A 5679-nucleotide genomic window follows, 5' to 3' on the forward strand; every position below is an offset into this window, starting at 1 on the left:
CAAGCCTTAGTCTGGCTTTATTCATGGGTTCTGTTGGTTGGTGGAGTTAAATGTACCAGGAAGGTGTTTGTGAAAATGCCCAACTAGGTAGTCATTGTGTTTATCCCTTAATTAAGTTCTGTGTGGGGTTATTTTTCGACACCTATTTTTTGTACATATTCTTTTTCTGTACTTAATTATTGTATTTTTGAATCATATTTGGAGAGGATGCACCCTCATGATCTACATGAAGGACATGTTTATATATAAATTCTCACCTACCTAGTACAAACATCTGTATTTTGGGCATTCCTGGTGCTTGTGATAACAAGGGGGTGAGTTACTATAATTTATTAGGATTTAGGAGGAATTATTGGAATATATACATATGTTTAACGAGTAAACTTCTAGACATAGCGTCTGTGAGAATTTGTTTGTATAAGTGGGCATACAGAGAATTTTATTTCACTTGGAATTTATTTCACTTAGAATTTGCATAAGTGGGCATATAGAGAATTTGTTTGCTTTGGATTATTTTATTTCACTTAGCTATATATGGCTTTTAATTTATTCTTAAATATTCAATTTATAGTTATATAGCATATAGCCATATACTTTAACTAATGATTATGTGTGTAGATGAATATTGAAAAACTTGTTGAAGATGCATTCGACATTGACGACGATGTGGTCGAATTACATTCACTACAAGATGACTCTGTTTCTGTGGGGACTGGGAGTAATAAAAAGGGAAAGAAGCGGAGGAAGACCTCAATTGTTTGGCAATTTTATGATGACATTCCTAATGCTTATCCAAATGACCCGGAGGTATGGGCAAAATGCAAGACATGTGGTAATAAATACAAAGCTCGAAGTTCATATGGAACTGGGAATTTGGGAAAACACATTTAAGTTTGCGAAAGGGCAAACACTCGTGATGTTGGGCAGATGCTCTTAACTGGGAAAGCAGGATCTCTATCAGTAAGTGACTCTAAATTTGATCCCAAAATATATAGAGTTGGTTGCTTTGATTATTAAGCATGATTTGCCTTTTTCATTTGTTCAATATGATGGTGTAAGACAATTACATCAGTACTTGCGTGGTGGTGTACCATCTATATCTAGAAATACTGTTAAGGCAGATTTAGTTAAGATGCATATGAGGGAGAAAGAAATGATTAAATCTATGTTGCATGCTTGTTCTGGGAGGATTTGTTTAACATTTGATATGTGGACTTCTTTGACAACTGATGGGTATGTGTGCCTTATTGCACATTTTATTAACAAAGATTGTGTATTAACTAAAAGGGTGTTAAACTTTTCATTTATGCCTCCACCACATGATGGTGTTTCTTTGAAAGAAAAGATATATGATTTGCTACAAGAGTTGGGGATTGAGAACAAGATTTTCACTATAACATTGGACAATGCTTCTGCCAATGATCGTTGTGTTGACTTATTAAAGCAAACACTGAACATTAAGAAAGCCATTCTTTGTGAATGTGAGCTCTTTCATATGCGTTGTTGTGCCCATATTCTTTATTTAATTGTGCAAGATAGATTAAAAGAAATCGATGATGCTATCGAGAAGATTCGAGATAGCATGAAGTATGTTAAGGGATCACAAGGGCGAAAACAAAAATTTCTGCATGCAGTAAATCAAATGTCATTGGACAGTCATAAGGGGTTTAAACAAGATGTGCCAACCAGATGAAATTCTACCTACCTTATGCTTGAGAGTGCTATTCACTATAGGAGTGCTTTTAATTATTTGGAGATGACTGATTCAAACTATAAGCCGCATTGTCCTACTGCTCTTGAGTGGAAAAGGTGGGTGATATCAGTAGTTTCTTAGCTTGCTTTTACGAAGCTAGATGTGTTTTTTCTGGTACTAAGTATCCCATTGCCAACTTATACTTTCTCGTAGTTGCCATGATTTATATATCTTTGAAGGAAGACCTTGTGAGTGAAGATGAGCATAAGAGATTAATGGCAACTCAAATGATCTCTAAATTTGAGAAATATTGGTTAGAATTAAGTGCAGTGTTGGCCATAGCAGTTATATTAGATCCTCGTTACAAGCTTCATCTTGTAAATTATTACTATACGAAGATCTATGGAGTTATAGATTCTATACAATTCGAGAATGTTCGTGGGAACATAAATGACCTTTTTATGGAGTATAGTGCTTCTTCTTATACTTTAAGTTCAAGCTCCATAACTGTTCGGAGGTCCCAAGTACCTAGAGCAAAACTATCTTGGCAAAAGAAGAATAATATCATTAATTTCTTATCTTGTTAGTAACTTATATATATACTCTTAATTATTTATGTTTATATTCTCTCTGTTTCATGTAGGACTATTTAGCATTTGCTGGAGATGATATTAATTTCGAAAAGAATCAATTGGACATTTATTTGGAGGAACCTAGGTCTGTGAATTTGGATGATACATTTTATATCCTTTCTTTTTGGAAAGGAAATCAATTTCGCTATCCTAAAGTAGCTGCTATGGCTCGTGATGTTTTGAGTATTCTTGTTTCTACTGTTGCTTCGGAATCCACTTTTAGCATTGGTGGACGTGTGATTGATCAATGTAGGAGCTCACTCAAGCCTGATATTGCTGAGGCACTAGTTTGCACTAGAGATTGGTTATATGGAGATGAAGGTAATACCGTAATATTAGTTATTTGCATATTTAATTTCTTCATTTTACTTGTATTATTTTTTTACTACACTATAATAAAATAACACTAATTCTTCTAATTTTTTGATATAGAACTCACACAAATGAAGTTGGACTTGGATGGCAAAGAAGATGATGTTTTGACAATTTCATGTGACATTCCAAATTCATCTAGAGCACAATCTATTAATATTTCTTAAAATGATCATATTTGTATTTTGTAGTGTTTTGTAATTCATATCTTTGGACTTTGATTATATGGGTGGATCATGGATGCCTTCATGAATCCTTCAAGACTTCAAATGAAGTGACATAATAACCATTGGCCCATGAGAACCTAATTTGCGTTTTGTAATGAATTATGAATCTAATGTTGATGTAGTTTTGAGTTTTGTTTCTTTTTTTTTTCTTTATTATTTTGTTTTTGTTAGCTTTTTTTTTCTTGTCTTTTTCTTTATTGCTATGATGGAAATGTTGACACATTTTACCCCTCAATCTCATTCATATTTTGATCATTTTGAAATAGAAATTTTAGTTTTGTCCCTACTTAGACTCTATGCTTTATGAGGTATCGATGACTATAGATGTATGAAGGAAGCAATTTGATAGCAGAGCATGTCTTAAAGAGTGATTTGTTTAATTTTAAACATTAGGGACTGTTTTGATAAAAGGTTAAATCTTAGGGAATAGGGACCTCTTCAATATTTTTCCTATTTTTTCTGGCAAGAATTGGAGGCATTCTTGATCATCTGTTATGATTGTAATGGGTCATCAATGTATATTTGTGGTATCACATATTTTAATTTTAATTTGATCCCACCTAGTGCCTACGGTGTGCAGCAATTCTGCATCATTCTATACACGCTGCGGACACTTTAGCTTTCTCATTAATATTCTTGTGGAAGCTTCTTCATTTGTATGAAAACTGATCTAGAAGAAGAAAAACAGTGCATGTATCATGCAATTTTGATTTTTTTTTTTTTTTTTTTTAATTTATAGTTTAGGGTAATTGGGTTGTGTCGGGTCGTGTCTACCCGATTAGACCCGATTATTTTAAATGGGTAAAACGGGTCGTGTCGGGTTATCCGGCTATTTTCGAGTTATAATCGTGTTAAACCCGATTACCCGTTTAGCTAAATAGGTCGTGTCTGTGTATAGGCTAATCGTGTAATAGGTATCTACGAGTCGTAATCGGGTCGTGTCAGGTACCCATTTTGCCACCCCTAAGTGAGAGACCGAGACTGTCACTTGAGAGAGCAAGCAGAGAGACTAAGAGAGTGACCGGTGAGTCGGTGACAAGTGAGAGAGGGCCGAGAGGCAGAGCCTTTAGGTTAGGTTGAGTTACTTTACTAAATGACGAGTGACGGAGTGAGAGAGGAGAGGCAGTTATTCCTTGCTTATCCAAAAAAAAAAAAAAAAAAAAAACTCGGGTCTGGCGGGTCGACTTGCCAGACACGAAATTACCGGGTCTTAATAGGGTCTACGATCCGAACCCGATAAGCCCAAACCCAATATCTGTTTTTTCGTATCATGTTCGTGTTGGGTTCGTGGGTCGTATCAAAATTGCCGGCCCTATCATCAGTTATAGATTTCAAAAGTGAGATAATAAAAGAAAGGGAAGAGTTAGGGAGCCAAACAAATGATCTTAAAAATTTGTTTAAACTGATGTGGTAGACCGTGAGTAGCAGACAAAGGAGAGGGAATTACATTTTTTTTTAATTTAAAAATCTTTGTCATGTCAGTTTGAAATTTTTTTTAAGTTCATTTATTTGACTCCCTAACACTTTTCAGAAAATAATTTCTCTGGGACGGTGGACAAAAAAGTCAAAAGGCACTACCGGAAGACTATAACTTTTGGAGATTTGCATAACTTTTGGAGTGTTGTTTTGCTATCGAGAATAAGGCACTACTTTGCTACGACAAGAAGAAAAAGGGGTTTCAGAAGACTAATTTTAATACAAATTAAATACTTATATATATATATATTGAACAACTGAAGTAGATAAAAATAAAGATGAAAACCATCACTCCTAAAGTACCATTCTATAAAGAGTGTATACCTATTATGGAACCATAGATATAAATTAGATTCTAAGAAAGATGAGGTCTAAACTCATAGGTCATAGCCTCATTCCAAAATTCAACAATCTTTCCCTCCAATGACAATATATATAATAGTCCTTTCTTGGGTTAATTTGAATCATTGATGACAATTTGCATAGTCACCTAGAAATTAATTAAGCAATTTCTTTTTAGGGAAAACTTTACATAACCTTTCTTAAACTATCACTCAATTAACACTCAATTGATAATATTATTTTTAATTTTTAATTGCGACAATGTCCCCTTTAAGCTGCTAAAAAATTGATAAGAGCACAATTAGTAGCCTCACCAAAACCACTTCTTGATTATTTTGGTGAGACAATTTGATGAAAATGCTTAAAAACTCTTATTTTTAGCCTCACCAATTTGATGAAAAAAAAAAATTGGTATGTGGCGAGCACGTGTTTTTTTTTAATAACATATGATTCTCACATCTTTAAAAGACACATATCACTCTTAGGAGTAATTTATAAAGATAACTAGAGTCATTTCAAATATGACATATTTTTTAAAATTACCATTGAATTTGGGATCTGATCATCATTATTGAGTTTTGATTTATTAGTGATTTTCAAAGTCATGTCATATTTGGGAGGACTCTAGTCCTCCTTATAACATTACTCCACTCTTAGAGGCTGATTTGTAAAAAAACTCATACAAACCAATTTATATGAAATTTATGTCCCCGATTAAAATGGTAGTAAAATTCGTACAATCCCTAACATCAATTAATAATTATTCCTCTTTTGCCCCTTTACCCCTTTACCTCCTCTCCTGCATTTAAAAAATAGGGTTAAATACTAAATTAGTCTCTGGGGTTTCACAACTTTATTTTTTCCCCCCTGGGGTTTCATTTTTATCACAGGAGGTCCCTGTGGTTTTGATAAGTGACCAAATTAGTCTATCCGTTAG

The sequence above is a fragment of the Corylus avellana genome, chromosome ca5 (genome assembly GCF_901000735.1).
Source record: "Corylus avellana chromosome ca5, CavTom2PMs-1.0".
Taxonomy (NCBI): Eukaryota; Viridiplantae; Streptophyta; class Magnoliopsida; order Fagales; family Betulaceae; genus Corylus; species Corylus avellana.